The sequence below is a fragment of the Ahaetulla prasina genome, chromosome 1, assembly GCF_028640845.1.
Source record: "Ahaetulla prasina isolate Xishuangbanna chromosome 1, ASM2864084v1, whole genome shotgun sequence".
NCBI lineage: Eukaryota > Metazoa > Chordata > Lepidosauria > Squamata > Colubridae > Ahaetulla > Ahaetulla prasina.
Genome location: NC_080539.1, coordinates 320,851,704 through 320,869,273, shown reverse-complemented (window position 1 = coordinate 320,869,273; position 17,570 = coordinate 320,851,704).

The window sequence follows — 17,570 nt, the reverse complement described above, 5'->3', positions numbered from 1 at the left end:
GGCGAACCTACGGCACGCGTGCCAGAGATGGCACACAGCGCCCTCTCTGTGGGCATGTGAGCCATCGCCCTAATTCAGCTCTATCACTCGTGCACCTCCTGCCGGCCACTGGTCTTTGCATCTCTGCTGTACATGCAGGGGTGGTGGTGCACGCATGCATGGGGATGGAGCGTGTGCGGGGGAGTGGGACACATGCGCAGGGGCCGAACGCACATTCCATTTTGGGGGTTGGGGCCACTTTGGCCACTCAGTCCAGAAAGGGTTAGCCATGACTGTGTCCTAGGTGGTCTTTAACTAGGGAACAGAGAAACATTTTGTTTCTCTCTCTTTCTCTATCATGGGATGAGGGAGCATTCCTCCTGGGACTGGCTAACTGCTAGGTCAGAAAGTGCAATCCAAGAAAACTGGATGATGGATCTAGAAAAAAATAAGTTGCATAATTAAAATCCTGATTTTTTTTATTGGACAATTATCTCAATTGTGTTCCATTGCTGGTCCAAGTTTGCCTTTATTTTGTTTTCCTATATCCTATTTCCTTCTGTGTATTCCTGACTGGAGAGAAGTAGAATTAAAGGAACCTCTTTGAATTAGTTGTCCAATTCTTCCTAAAACTATCTAAATTAAGTCATATTACTTAGATTATATCCTGGTAGTCTCTTCCTATATCAGTTTCATCTTAAATCATGGTATACAGAACTGAACATACTGCAATACTATTTTGGGATTTGGCCAAAACAGAATAAAATGAATGGTCACCTCCTGTTATTTGCAAATTGTATTTCTGCCGATGACCTGTGGTGGACAATTCTCACTGCCCTTTCAGCAGCTTTCAATATCATCAACCATGATGTTGGAAGAAAAATCCGGCCCATTTCCAAGCTAGGACAAAGGCACTGGAAATAAAATGGAGGCTGATTGGAAAGAAGGACTCTTTTTATTGATGAGCAGAACCAACACAGCATGTAATTCTGGGACAGCTGACAGATTGTTTTGATGAGTACATGGATTTGTATAGGGTTCTGAGATGTAGAGACCCTGGTGTCTTTTGCTATTCTACCATAATGGTGGTGGGTTAATCATATTATGTCCTGAAGGTCATGTCCTGTTCTTAGAATTTGGGTGGGGAATATAAATGTTAATCCCATCAACTGGAGCTGAAGGTGTTTTGTTTGTGAATAGGCTGGCCTGGATTTCTTAATATCCGCAAAATATCCATCTCTAAAGACTTCAGGCATCTACTGGAGGCTGTTGGGACTGCTTTCTGCCTTTGTTAAGATTTTTTCTCCATTTCTCCTTTGGGGAAATATAATATTCTGCCTCTTTTAACATTCTCCAAAATATTTCATTCTCTGGGTGGGGGCTTTTGACAATGGTATCCTTCTGGACCAACTCCAGCGTTTATAAATGGGAAGTACACTGTTACGTTGGTTTTCCTTTCTCTGTGAATGGTTTTAGCTGGCATTGGTGGGAGGGAAACAATCTAGCTATTAGTCTGTTTCCCCACTCTTTTTAATCTACATAAAATTTGTCATCTGTTGGTATGGGATAAAATATCAGCATGCTGATGATATTTGATTGTACCTCTCTGCTCTGGATTGACCAAGTTATGCTGTCAAAGTGCTCCATAAGTGTCTGAAAGCCATGAGGATGTGAATGAGGAGGATTAAGTTTTAGAATAGCATAGCATAGCATAGCATAGCATAGCATAGCATAGCATAGCATAGCATAGCATAGCATAGCATAGAATAAAATAGCATAGCATAGCATAGCATAGCATAGCATAGCATAGCATAGCATAGCATAGCATAGCATAGCATAGCATAGCATAGCATAGCATAGCATAGCATAGCATAGCATAGAATAGAAAAGAATAGATTTTTCTATTGGCTAAGTATGATTGGATACATAAGGAATTTGTCTTGGTGCATATGCTCTCAGTGTACATAAAAGAAAAGATACGTTCATCAAGGTACAACACTTACAACACTTAATGACTCCATTTTTTGACTCCATTCCAGCAAGACCAAGTGGTTATGCTTTTGGGTTCCTCTGATCTTGGGATGGAGATTTCCCAGCATTGGCTCTGGAATGGGCTGTACTGTTCTGTCAGAATCAGTGTGTAGTTTGGAAATTTTCCAGGAATTAAGTAGGTGGCAGCTAATGAAGAGGGCATTTGTACTATTTTAGCTGGTATTCAGATTGCATCTGTTCCTGGTTAGTGAGGCTCTGCTTGCTCTCATTCATTCCTTGGTGATTTCTTGGTAGGCGACTGCAATACACTCTACATGGAGCTGCGCTTGAAATCATTTGGAAGCTGCTATTGCTCCACAATGCAGAAGTGCAGGTAATTATGGGAATACCAGGGTACATTATGTAACATCACCACTTCACAATTTGCACTGGCTCCTCATTGTCTTCTGGTTGCAACCCAAAGTGCTAATTATCATCTATAAAAGCTACATAGTACAGGATTGGTAGCCCTGATTATATCTTCCTGTTTTACTCATTATTCCAGATTACATGCTGCAGATTTATTTATTTATTTTGCATCAATTGCACCCAGTTTGACTTGGGAAACAAGCCTTTTCTGTGCTAGCCTCTTTCTTCTGAAATGATTCCCTCCACCCCAATATTTGATTGGCCCAAATTCTGCTAAGTCTTTTGGAAAGCATTACAAACTTGCTTTCCCCCAGAGTTTTTGGGTCAGGGTGTTAAGATGTACCTGTCTTGGGAGTGATGTGGTAGCAAGCCAGAATGTATGTTTTAAAAAATTATTGATCATTGTTTTTAATATTTTGCAAACTATCTAGAGTTGCTTTGGCAAATGGATGGCCATATAAATTGTCTAAATAAATAAAAACTGTATTTTCCACTTAACTAAAATATGCAAAAGTAGAAGCTCTACATTTCTAATATGCTGATAAAAATATGCCAACCAAGCCTTATGATCTGAAGTGTTCAGCTGTATTTGCTGGTGGAAAAAGTAGCAGAGTCTTACTCATACAGTACCGCCTTAATATAGCGGAGGGTCTTTCCAGACTCTGTGGTTTCCCTGGAGAGAGGAGGTGGGGGAGGAGGAAATCAACTACTAACATAGCTATCTATCTGATAATAACACCACTTGATTTTTGTATTGTTATTTCTCTCATTCCATTCACTAGATACATAAATTCCATTAAACATCTTTTCTTGTTCAATAAAGTTTGATTTTGTTTATTTATTAGATCGCTGTGTTGCCCATCTTATCTAGAGGAAATTGTGGGTGGCTATCATATTTGTTATACTGCTGGTTTGTGTAATTAAGATGAACAATCAGGCTTACCTTGTTTATTTATAAATATTGATTATTATAAATATAGAAAGCTCTAAAGCTCAAAGCTTCAATGCACATAAAATAGGAAACTAACAAAAGATAAAACCATCAAACCTTTTGTCCCCATTTCTTTCAAATCTGCAGAAATATACTTCAAAAGGATGAAAAGAGTTAGCCTGTGCTAGATATGTATCTTTCCCAGATCTTTTAAAGTTCTTCTTGAGTATTCATGTTAAAAAAAAACATTTTGTCCTTCCTGCTTTTTTAAACAGTAAAAGTTAACTTCCATTGCCTCCTGAAGGTTTTTTCTGGGTGCGCTGCATGAAGTCCAAACCCTCCCTCCTTTACTTTCAACAGGTCCAGGGTCTGGGAGCGAGTGTCTTTTTATCGTTACAGGTATCATCCTCTCCAGATCCAGACCTCGTTAACAAACTGAAGCTCTAAAGTGAGATTGGTAGCATCAGCTTGTGGCTGCCCAGAAAAATTGTGGTGCTGGCTCTTTTGGTTTTTAATGCTTTTTTTTAATTGTAGATAGATATTGTTTTATTTTTGAGATGCCCAGAATTCAAGATGGGTGGTTATATAAATGTTTTCTGAACTTCTAAGCAAGAGAGGGAGTGATCTCTATCTGAAATACTGAATGAATTGTGCACACCAATGAGCTAATTAGACCAACAGTCTCACTTGGTGCTTAAGCTAACAGCCTATTAAGCTATAAACCTTTGCATGACGTACAAATCATTTTGGTATAAACTAAATATATCATGTTGTAGCTTAGTGAGCAATAGAAACCTAAACAAAACATAGGCCAGTATCTTTATATTGAAAATGAAGAGGCCCTTCCTCCAGACACTACATTGAAAGCAAATTTATTTCTTTTTTGATTCACCAATAATCTGATTTTACTGATAACTATGGTCTATTCAGTTAAGCTGTCACTCACTTAATATCTCAATCCAAATTTTTCAGCTTTACCCTTATCTCTTGATAAATACTGCCTGTTTTTTTAAAATTTATTTTTGTCACAACAGAATACACAAACATCGTCATAAATAAAAACAACACATTATGAAAGAAAAATATGTATATATAAGTAAAGTATGCAACAGCTATGTTAATTTGATATAATGAAAGGAACAATAGGACAGGAACGGTAGGCACTTTTGTGCTCTTATGCACGCCCCTTATAGTCCTCTTAGGAATGGGGTGAGGTCAATAGTAGACAGTTTTTGGTTGAAGATCTTGGGATTTTGAATAGAGACTATGGAGTCTGGTAATGAGTTCCAAGCGTTAACAACTCTGTTACAGAAGTCATATTTTCTGCAATCAAGCTTGAAGCGGTTGACATTAAGTTTAAATCTATTGTTTGCTCTTGTATTATTGCGACTGAAGCTGAAGTAGCCTTTTACAGGAAGGATATTGCAGTAGATGATTTTGTGTGTTAAACACAGGTCATGTCGAAGTCGGCGGAGTTCTAAGTTTTCTAATCCCAGGATTTCTAGCCTGGTGATATTTTGTTGTTTTCGGAGGAGCGAAGAACTCTTCTAGTAAAATATTTCTGGACGCGTTCGATTGTGTTAATGTCAGAGATGTGGTATGGATTCCAGACGGATGAGCTTATTCAAGAATAGGTCTGGCAAATGTTTTGTATGCTCTAGTTAGTAGTGTAGAGTTTTTGGAAAAGAAGCTGCGTAAAATTAGGTTTACAACTCTTAGAGCCTTTTTTGCTATGTAGTTGCAGTGGGCTTTGGCATTTAGGTCATTTGATATGAAAACTCCAAGATCTTTGACAGATCTTGGGGGTCGTCAGTAAGGTAATGACCATCAAGTTTGTACTTGTAGATAGGGTTCTTTTTTCCAATATGTAAGACTGAGCATATACTAGTTGAGATTTGGAGTTGCCAAGTTTTAGACCAATCGGAAACAAAGTCGAGGTCTTCTTGAAGGGTAGAAGTATTGTTAGTGGTATTAAATAGTTTGACATCGTCAGCAAAGAGAACACAATAACTTGAAATAAGGTCACAGAGATCATTTATGTATAGTATGAAGAGCGTTGGTCCAAGAACACTACCTTGGGGAACACCACTTTTGACAGGAACAGGATTAGATATAGCGTTGCCAATTTTGACCACTTGTTGTCTGTTTGACAGGAAGGCATTTATCCAATTGTGAAGAGGTCCTGAAATGCCGTAGGAGTTTAGTTTGAGGAGAAGTTTATCATGTACTACTGAGTCAAAAGCTTTGCAGAAGTCTATGTAGATTGCATCTATTGCTTTTCCTTGATCAAGGGTTGTAGTCCATATGTTTTTGCAGTGGAGAAGTTGTAAGTTACAAGACATTTTTTTTCTGAAACCAAATTGTTTATTAGAAAGAAGGTTGTTTGTTTCAAGGTGGAGTGTAATGGATTGGTTTATGATAGATTCCATTACTTTGCATGAGACACATTAAGCTGAGAGGAAAAACAGATTTTTAAAAAACAGAATGATTTCTTGAGCAATCAGTTCACCAATATGAATCAGCTCCTTATATTTATTAATTTGTTTTATTTAAAACAATTATACAGCCACTCATTTTATATGAATGGGCAGCTCACAACAATTAAAACAACACTAATAAAATAACATAAATATATAAAATTGATTAAATACATAAATCTATTAAAATCATAAACATGGAAGTATGAATAACTGGTACCACAGTTAAACTTAATTATCTCCACAAGTATTGTCCCAAACACCCAAGAATCATGGGCCAATAGCATGCTAACAGTACCTCCTTATATATGTCTACTCAGAAAAATTGTTCATCAAATGCAAGGTGGCCTACTGTCAGCTCAATGTACTCTAATCCTTTATTTACCAGGATAAGCATCACTATATAGGTAGCCCTCGACTTACGACTAAAATTTCTGTTGCTAAGTGAGACAGTTGTTAAGTGAATTTTAACCCATTTTATGATCTTTCTTGTGACACTTGTTAAGTGAATCACTGCAGTTGTTAGGTTAGTAACACGCAGGGGTGAAATGCTCCCAGTTCAGACCGGATTGGCCGATTCGGTAGTGATGGCAGTGCGTGGTTCGGAGAACCAGTAGCAAAAATCCCTGCCTCCCCATCCATGCCCACCAAATCGCCCGGTCTCCCCTTGCCGCTTCTTTTAAAAAATGCTTTTAAAAGGTTAAAAAAAGGCTCTGACAATCACAGCCGAGCTGCGCAATCCTCAGAGCCTTTTTTTTAACTTTTAAAAGCATTTTTTACAACCTATTCGGCTGAATAGGTTGTAAAAAAATGCTTTTAAAAGGTAAAAAAAGAGGCTCTGATGATCACAACTGAGCTGCCTGATCGTCAGAGCCTTTTTTTTTTTTAAAAAAAAGCATCCGCATGCGCAGCCAGCAAAGATTTCAGATTTCACCAGTGGGAACATGGTTGTTAAGTGAATCAGGTTTACCCATCAACTTTGCTTGTCAAAGGATTGCAAAAGGTGATAACTTGACCCCAGGATACTGCAACCATTATAAATATGAGTCAGTCACCAAGCATCTGAATTTTGATCTCATGACCATGGGGATGCTGCAACGGTCATAAGTGTGAAAAATGTTCAGAAGTCACTTTTTTCAGTGCCGTTGTAATTTCAAACAGTCACTAAATGAACTGTTGTAAGTTGAGGACTTACAAAAAAACAGTTTCCTGCACTGACTGAATAGGATTATGTACAAAAGCTATATTATTGTGGAATTTACTGCATAAGGGGAATGTCTCCGTGGCTTTCATTGACAGTAATGTTGTTGGCAATTATGTTCATCGAACTTTTGTTAAGTCTTCTAAGTCTTTTCCCTCTGGGATCAAGTACATTTAACCAATTCATACAGAATATCATTTTTTTTTAGTAGACAGTGACATACAGTAAAGTTCTGATGATCCTTCTGTATAAAGAGGAACTGGGGAGTGTGAATGCCTCATTCCTAAAACCTTCTGCGCTGCACATAGCTCTTCACTATTTGGTCCTATTCCCTAAAATAGCTTCCCAAAATGGCATCTGATGCTTCCTGCATAAAGAGGAAGAAGGGGCTTATTGCACGTTCAGACCAAACGTTGGCCATCCAAGGGGATTTTAATGTTGATAATACTTCTGGAAATCCCCACAGCCTCAGTGGTCTGGCTGACTCAGAGCAACTTGCAGAAATATTAGCAAAAAGATGTCTGCACAATACCTGCACAGGGCATAAATTCCATTTCCCTATATTCTGTATTATTGGTCGTTTATAACATTTCAAAAGCTTCGGAGCCTTTTTCTCCCATCTGCTAGCCACAATATTAAAGTTCAGATGGACAATTTCTCATAATAACTTTGCTGTAAAAGTGGAATTCAATAAGATATCTTGGATACTGCCTGGAACTATTTTAGTAATTTTTTATAGTTAATTTGTAGACGTTATCTGGACTCTTTTCAGTCAGGATTCAGGCCGGGTTATAGTACTGAGTCATCATTGGTCACACTTGTGGATGAACTTTGGGTAGCTTGTGATGGGAATGTGGCTCTTCTAGATTTCTCAGTGGCTTTTGATAGCCTTGACCACAATATCTTGTTGGACCAGTTCCAGGGATTGAGAATGGAGGACACTGTCTTGCAATGGTTCTTTCCCTTCATCTGATATCAGGGTTAATGGGAAAGGAGAGATCTAGCCTTAGGCCCTATTTTGTGGGATGCCTCAGACCAGTGGTAAAATTCTTTTTTTTTTGCTACCGATTCTGTGGATGTGGTTTGGTGCTTGTGATGTGGCTTGGTGGGCGTGGCTTGGTGGGCATAGCAGGGGAAGGATACTGCAAAATCTCCATTCCCACCCCACTCCAGGGGAAGGATACTGCAAAATCTCCATTCCCACCCCATTCCAGGGGAAGGATACTGCAAAAATACTCATTCCCTCCCCACTCTGGGGCCAGCCAGAGGTGGTATTTGCCGGTTCTCCGAAATACTCCAAATTTCTGCTAACAGTTCGCTAGCACCTGTCAGAGCCTGCTGGATTTCACCCCTGCCTCAAACTCAGAGCTCTATTCCCTCCTGTTTAACTATATGAAACCACTGGAGAAGTCATCTGCTGACATGGGGTTTGGTATCATCATATGTTGATGATATCTAATTACATCTCTGTGTGGGGCAGATGACGTTCAGGTGCTGTCTCAGCACCTGGAGGCTGTAAGTGCCCGGATGTAACAGGCTGTGACTTAATCCTAGCAATACATACTGGTTGTAAGTTTGTGGCTCCCTAAGGTCAAGAGAGTTGACATCTTTGACTTTGGATGGGATAATACTCCCCCACACAGATCTGGTGCACAATTTGAGGGACCTCTTGGACTCATGGCTTCTGGTGAAATAATAGGCAGTGTGGGGGGAGAGAGGCTTTTCACAAATCCATCTTATGCATCAATTACGCTCACTGCTGGACCAAGGGTCCTTGCTCACAGTCACCCAATCCTTTAGCCCTCTCATTTGGATTATTGCTATGCGGTGTATTGTGCTTGAGTACCACCCAGAAGCTGCAACAGGTCCAGAATGCAGTGGCACATAGTTTTATGTACCCCCATGGCTGCATGAGCTACTGTTGCATGAGCTGCACTGATTTCCTTTAGCTTTCTGGGCATAATTCAAGGTGTTGGTTATCAGCTTTAAAGCCATACATGGCACAGGGTCAAGTTACTTGCGGGACCGCCTCTCCTTGAAGCTTTATGCCTGTCCAACTAGGTTCGATAGAGTGGGCATGCTGCAGGTCCTCTCCCTTAAATATCATCTCACATCAGAGATGTGCCTTCTTGGTAGCTTCCCCAATCCTTTGGAACAGCCTTCTACCTGATACCAGAGAGATTCTTACACTTTTAGCTTGCTGTGGGGCTGTAAAGATCTGGTTTTCCCTAAAGCTTTGGGCTAGGATGGAAGTTGAGGTTGAGTTGTGAGGGTGATTGGTTTGGTCTCTCCGGGGAGGAGTACATTTTTTAAACTATGTTTTTTATGGATTATTATGAGTCACCAAGAGTCATTATATTAGATATATGGCCATGTAAGTCTTGTGAAAGAATGGATGGATGGATAAATGAATGAATGAATGAATGAATGAGTTTTGATGAGGTAGGTCTAGTGTACCAGAATGTCCACTTTAAAAAAATCCTTTCTTCACAAGTCACTTTTTAAAACAATTAAAAAAATAATACAAATGTGTCTATTTCTTTAAATGGATTTAGTCCAAAGGCACAATGCAAGTATTTTAGTGTTTAATAAAGACAAAAATCTCCTTATAATGAATAAAATAGCATCCAGTAGAAAAGCTATCATGAAGGTGTGCTAAACATCAACAACTTCAACCTTCAGATATCTTATTGCACATTTCAGAACCATATTTCTTAAGACAAGAGAGGGGAGTTTGCAATATTGTTCTCTTCCTTTTATAAATTCCAAGATTTTCTTTATAATTTGGGGAAAAGAAGAAGAATCACTAGGAAAATAATTAACTCAATTATAAAATCATATAAATGCCCAAGAAAAACAAAAAACAAAACCAGACAGTTCACAGGAGATGCTGCTTACCTAGAAGTCTATGGAGATTCTCAGCCATCCAGGTCATAGTTGTTCCAAAGGTGCTTTTTCAAGAGGCAACTGGACTTTCTGGATTTTCTTTGAATATGTTTTGCTTCTCATCAAAGAAGCTTCTTCAGTTCTGACTGGATTACCCAAAGCTTTACCCTAGCATGATTAAAAAGATCCCCACTAAGCCCTATCCTTTCATTTAGGACTGATTTGGACAATTTTCCATTTCCTATTGCTTTGAGGATTATTTTAGAATGTTGTGATGAGAAACATTTTATTTTAGCAGATATTTTTAGGAAGTTGTCGTGTCTATTTTAATGGAAAGCAAGGATACATTATTTGGCCAATGATACAAACCAGGCATACCTCTAGTTGTGGTCCGCCAGCAGCCTGAGGAGCTGGCAACCGAGTCAGACAGCAATGAGGCTGAGGAAGAACATGGGGCCAGTCCTGGAGGCTGGGGAAGGCCCGGATGAGGGGTCTGCGTTGGAGGCAGAGGTGGGGCTAGGGCCATCGGGGAGTGATGTGCGGACTCCAGAGCCTCCAGAGGCTGACAGTAGTGAGGCAGAGGAACTGGAGGAGCCTGTTCCTAATGCACGCATGAGAAGAGCTGCCAGAAGGCAAGAGCAGCTCAAGCAAAGAGGATGACTTGGAGTAGGGCCAAGAGATGATTGACTCCTCCCATAAGGCTTAAAAGACCAGCAACGGCGTTTGGGCTCTTTGCCGGAAAACAATGTTGATAGCCTTGTCTTGCTATATTTATTTCTTGTCGGCGTCTTCTGCTTTTGAACTTTTGCCAAGAAAAGCCTTTGGCAGTTTGCCTAATTAGACCAAGGTTGGTGATAAGGCTGAAGAATTGTGTTAGGAAGAATTTGCTTTGATTTAATTTGGACTACGCTGAGAACGAATTAATTCTCAGCTGTTCTAATAAAGTTTGTTTGTTTTTAAACTGACTGAGTTTACTACTACCTACTTGGGCCTGGGTCACAACATTTTATACAAAAATGTTTAAAAAACATTTTAAGGCTTCAGCTCTTGTTTTCATATATTTTGTATATTCCCTACCACAAAATGAGTAGAAAACGCTTACTTCAACAGATATAAGTATTAATGATGTGTTGCTTCGGAAGCCAGAAAAAAAGCTGGAGCTTGCATAATGTCCTTGCAATCCCAAGAGCATATCCTTCATCTAGAATAGAGCAATGATATGTGGAACTACTGGACAGGCTGGTAACATAATGCTCACCATGAAAACACCCCTAGCACATTCTGGCCAGAAAAAAGCACATGGATGATTGCTCTTGTGCTTATCAACAGAGATATTTTATTTTGCTTTAACATAAAATAGCATTAAAAAAGCATGTGCATGAAGTGAACCGGTGGTAACACTAGTTGAAACCCACCACTGCCCTGTTCCCAATCCTTATTGCATTCATATTGATGGTTTCTGTCATCATCCAGATCTGTGAGTATGGCAGTCATCATAGGCAAGGTGACTGGTCTTCTCCTTTGGCTTCATAGTTTCACTGTACCTCCTGCCTGCAGGGGAACCATCCACCAACTTGGCTGCTGCCGAAGGATCTTATTTGGAGTGCTACCTGGAGTGTCTAGGAAAGATTGTTTATCCTTCTCTCACATCCTATTTGAGTATCCACCAAATTATGTGAAATGGATAAGAAAGAAGCTATATAGAAATAGCCCTAAAGGAGAGAAAGAATACAGGTTCTCACATGGTTGTGCAACTGACTCGTCCTCTAGATCAAGATAACTGAACGTGAAAATTAGTGGACAAGGTAAAATCTTGCATCAAAAGAAGCAGGGATATGTATATTTATATGAACAAATATAAATAAATTGGAAATGTAACAAAATCCCAGTTTCTCACACCTCTCTATATTTTGCATACAGAAATAAGAAAAGGAGACATTACTGTATTTACAAGTAAGCATACATTTCGGAATACAATTAAAACAGAATAAAATGCTTCTTGTTCTGAAAATAGAATAGTAGAGATCGTATCATTACAGAATAATGTTAAAGCAAAATAGCACAAATGCAACTCCCCTTCTTATCAAATAAAAACAGTGGAGCTCTGCTCTGCTTTGACAGCCTGGCAAGAAGTTGGTGTCAGAAATAAGGAAGTGGGGAGGTTATAACTATGAGAGGAACTCAAAACAAAATGCTAAGAGGGAAGGCAAATACTGGGAGAGAAATGGCTTACTGCAAAGACTGGAAGTGAAGAGACTCCTCAAACCAATTTTCAAAAAATTATATTGAAATAAACATTTATTAAATTGACTTAAAAACTAACCATGATGAAACCATTTGTATTTTCTATAGGAGGAGATTCTTTAAGTGTAGACCTACATCAAACATCCCTGAAGCCTTTTAATTTAATATTGTTTATTAATGGCTTAATTCTTGCCAGAAAAAAAAATGTTTGCCTTACTTTATGTTTTTTTGAAGTTTTAAACAAATTATGTTATTCTCCTCTGTCTCAGTCTGTGGAATATTTGTCACCCTAATCTCTAAGGAATGATTCAGGACTCGGGAGGAATGAGTGAGGACTTAAGGCAAGTGATGTATGGCTACTATATTCTGACCTTGTGAAGATGACTGTATCTTTAAGTCAAACTTGCCTTCAGAAGTGTACTTTTCATGTTGCAAAGCTACAGCTATGGATGCACCTACAATATTAATTTTGTTTTCCATTAAATTCTTAAATGTAGACATACATACTATTTCAGACTGATATAGACCTCCCCAGTCACATATTTTGGCTTAGATAATTTTAGCACCAGATTTGTGGATATGGATTCTTTTAGCAATGTTCTCCTTACCTGTGGTTTTCTTAACAATGCTTTACTCACCCCTTTTTTTTTTTGGTGGGGGGGGGTGTTGTATGACATACTGAAACATAATCATAGGAGCTGAATTCACACAATGTGACATTACAATGTTAATAAACATTGAAGCAACACAGGTTCTATGTCAGCATATAGACACTGTCTTCTCAGCTTCAGAAACCTCACAGTCTTGTTCCAGCAGGGACAATCAGCTCCTGTCCAAAAATACACAGACAGCTGCTTTTGCACATGTCTGAAATAGTGTGTGAATCCCTAGGTCGGGCATACATGCTCGGTCAAGGTCAGCTTTGCACTCTTCAGTTTTGGTCCCAGAGCCAGAAGAAAAATGATCAGTAATAACCTGAGCAAGGCCTTTTCTGCCCTTTCAGAAATATCTATGAGCCCCATCTTGCGTGGGGCTCCTAGAGGAGCATGGTTCTGGGGCTAGTAAGCAGCCTGAAGGCCCTTCCCCTGCCTTTTCATTAACTTTTAATGTTGAATTTTAATTATTGTTGCCTCTTATTTATGTTTATATACCGTTTTGAGGTTTTTAATATTTTATTTGCACACTGTCCAAAGACACTCTGCAAGGAAGATGGGCAGTTTCTAGATTTGATAAATTTAGAATTTAAATTACAACTGTACACAATGCAGTGTCACAGACACTTCTGGAGGCCCCTGGGCACTGCAATGCGAGATACACAGGTTGCCAGCTTATTTTAAAGACCTTTATGGGATGGGTCCAGAATATCTGAGTCATCCCAATGGTACTAGTCTGCCCCACTTGTTCCAGTGGAAAGGACATACTTCAGATCCTGTGCTGACCGAAGAATTTCAGCTGGCAGGATCTAGGGGAAGAGCCTTTTCTGCTGCGGCCTCTGCCCTCTGGAATATTCCCCCATCCGAGATGAGGTTTGCCCTCACACTCTTGCCTTTTTGGAAGTGCTTAAAATTTGGCTCTGTTGCTTGGCCTGGGACCCCAAGAGGCACCTACTACATCAGGGGTGGCTAATGGGATAGAGAAAATCCCCACCCCCAGGCCACCTATTTTCTTAGTTTTTAGCTTTTCTATTTGAATTTTCTAATGTTAATTGTTTACTTTTTTGTATTGTAAATCATTCAGTCTCTTATCAGTAAGATGATCAGCATAGATATTTAACAATTAAATATTAATAAATAAGAAAATAAATATAAAGACCCACAGAGAAACTGGCAGTTCATCTTGACTTCCACATATCTTCTTGATTGTAACATGGGGCCACTACTCAAAGATTTGAGACACAAGATTGTGCCATCTAAGCCATAATACTAATTTAAGACTTGTTATTGTTGTTGTTAGTTGCGAAGTCGTGTCTGACCATGGACAATGTTCCTCCAGGCCTTCCTATCCTCTACCATCCCCCGGAGTCCATTTAAGCTCACACCAACTGCTTCAGTGATTCCATCATTCTCTAGCCACCTCATTCTCTGTCGTCCCTTCTTCTTTTGCCCTCAATCTTTCCCAGCATTAGGCTCTTCTCCAGTGAGTCCTTCCTTCTCATTAGGTGGCCAAAATATTTGAGTTTCATCTTCAGGATCTGGCCTTCTAAAGAGCAGTCAGGGTTGATCTTCTCTAGGACTAACCGGTTTGATCGCCTTGCAGTCCAAAGGACTCACAGGAGTCTTCTCCAGCACCATAATTCAAAAGCCTGAATTCTTTGGCGCTCAGCCTTTCTTATGGTCCAACTTTCACAGCCATACATTGCAACTGAGAAAACCAGTTTAAGTAAACTAGTTTAAGGCTAGTTTGATTCTTTTTTACACCTCATCCATGTAGCTTTAAGTTCCAACAGGGTTTTGTGAAATGTATGAACCCTGTGTTAGTTGAGAAGCCTTCATTTAAATAAACCTTGAGTTAACGTAGTGATATGTGATCTGATCAACAAATCTACAAAAATTCTTCAATTTACTGAAGAAAAGTATTTTACACAATCATAATCAATCATAAGGCACCATTACAAGTGATGCTGTAGCACATGTTCTACCGATAGTATGCAGCACAAGTTAATTTTGCAATTTTTTCCCTCCTTGTTTGCACCCTATGTCCTCAAGGGCCTTTGTACTCAGACCAGCCTAGCTGGTGAATCGGATCATCCTTACGGAACTTGAGAATGCAGAAGTACTCCATCTGGTCTAAGTCACCCGCATTGTGGTCTGGATGAGGCACTGTGCCGAGAGAAGTCTTCTTTTAGAAAAGATATTAATACTGTTTCATTCCATGTGCCATTCTTTTTGTTGGTCAGGGTGTCTTCCTCTTGTGCCAGGAGGAAAGGGGACTTCCTGGGTTCATTCGTTGCTTCCCATTCCTATCTTTTTGCACACTGATCTCCACAAAATATGAATATACCCTGCTGAGTCAGCTATTATCAAGCCAACTTCCCCCTTCCCTAAAAACATTGCCTCTCATCCTTGTCTCATGTTGCATTAGAAAATCTTCAGACAAAAGAGATCTTCCAGCAAAGTGCCTTAATTTAAATTACTGTGAACAGGGACTATTTGACCTGCATCTTTACATGACTCACATAACAGGAAAATATATGAACCAAACCAAACCAAACCAAACCAAACCAAACCATCATTTTCTGAGAAAAGACAAAGGGCCAAAAGTATTTATCATGGAAGATCGACTCTTTTAATTGATAATAAAGGGATACAGAAGAGAGCTGTCCTCAGAGATCTCAATTGTGACCATTAACATATAGTAGAAAAATGGTCCTCTAGATAAGTCTAAAAATGAAGTCAAATCATAAATGAGATTTTTTTTAAAAGGAAATGTTTCAAGCAACAATTACCTCAAGAAGGTTAAGAAAAAGCATCCAACACTGCATAATGTTAATTTTCATCTCTTTTCTCTGTGGTGGTTTTTAATTTCTCAGGTGTTTATTGTATTTCTGTAAGCCTGGATGTATGTTTGATGCCTTTTGCAATATTTTAGGATATCTGAACAGCCGATCCGTGAATTCGTTCCAAGCTTAAAGGTTCATCTTTTTTGGGAAATCCTTTTCAAATTGCTGTGTTTTAGCAGTCCACTATTTTTATCTCTTTTGCTGTTGAATATATTGCATGTGACTTTTTACATTGTATTGTATTTGTTTTAAATAAAAACATTTTTATGATTTGTGAGATTGATCCTTCTCCGGGGGAAGGAGAGTGATTTCCTTATGCACGTTTCATATTACAGGCCTAGGAAATGGTACTGTAGAATTGATTTATATTATTTCCTGTAGTTGCCAGAAAAACCACTGGCTCTGAGGGTCACACTTCTCTCTTATGCTAGGGTTCAGTGTGTATCTGGGCAGGACAGCAAGCAAAGACATCCTCCAAAAAAAAGGTATTATCAGTAGTAACCAACAAGCTGCATTACCAAAATCAGAGAGCTGGTATAAAACTTACGAGGATTTCTGAGAAGTAGAAGTCCAATGTATCGCTAGGATGACATATACTATGCTGTACAAAAAAAACTACACTGATACACATAGGGCACATTTGCACAATATGCTTTATAGAATAGAATTTTATAGAATTTTATTGGCCAAGTGTGATTGGACACACAAGGAATTTGTCTTGGTGCATATGCTCTCAGTGTACATAAAAGAAAAGATACGTTCATCAAGGTACAACATTTACAACACAATTGATGATCAATATATCAATATAAATCATAAGGATTGCCAGCAACAAGTTATAGTCATACAGTCATAAGTGGAAAGAGATTGGTGATGGGAACTATGAAACGATTAATAGTAGTGCAGATTCAGTAAATAGTCTGACAGTGTTGAGGGAATTATTTGTTTAGCAGAGTGATGGCCTTCGGGAAAAAACTGTTCTTGCGTCTAGTTGTTCTGGTGTGCAGTGCTCTATAGCGTCGTTTTGAGGGTAGGAGTTGAAACAGTTTATTGTGTTAAAAGTAACCTATGGTTTGGTAGTATTTTCTGTTGCTTGGTATTCCAGCCACCTTTAAAATGGCTGGTTTGGTGACATTTCATTTTTAAATTTTCATGATTTGGTATAAACCTCTAGTATACTGATCAGATGTGCAACCATTGCCCATGAAATGTGGAAAGATGGAGATAACGCCTGGGTCTATGGTATTTCTCTTAGACCGCCTGCACATTGAGGGAACTTAAATAATAGAAGAAAGATGTAGTGATAGGTCAACCCATCCATCTGGATTAGGGTGCTAGTATATGGCAAGATGGTTTAGGAATGAAAGACTCAAATTTTGTCTCAAATTTTGACTATAACCACAATTAAGATGCAGTCTAAGCTTTTATAACCTACTGAGCCTAACAAAATTACTGTATGCTTTGGCATATTGTGCAAGCCAGGTTATAGGGCAACATTGTTATACTGCACTTATTAGAATTAACATAATTTGGTTTTGGTTTAGAAAAACTCTTGTAGTTTAGATTCATGAGTAAGCAAATTTGGTGAAGCAAGCCAACTGTAGTTTAACTATGGTAGGCTGTCAGTGCTAACTAGCACTTAGCACCAAATGTAAATCTCCCACTTTAACAGTGGATTTACCGTTCCCGGTTTCTGATATTCTGAATATAACAAGGGGTTGCACATAAATTTATGCCACATACATACATACTCTGAGATTCAGGCAATCCATATATTAGTTACTGTAATGTAGTTATACTTTAGTGTAGTATGAGAATGTTACTTACACATACATTTATCAAAAATTTAGTTTGCATTATTTATGAGTGTCTTTTTATTTGAAATATTTTAATTACCCCCCAAGAGCAGTTAAAATAAATTAGACACAAAACAAAATTAATCAATATAATACC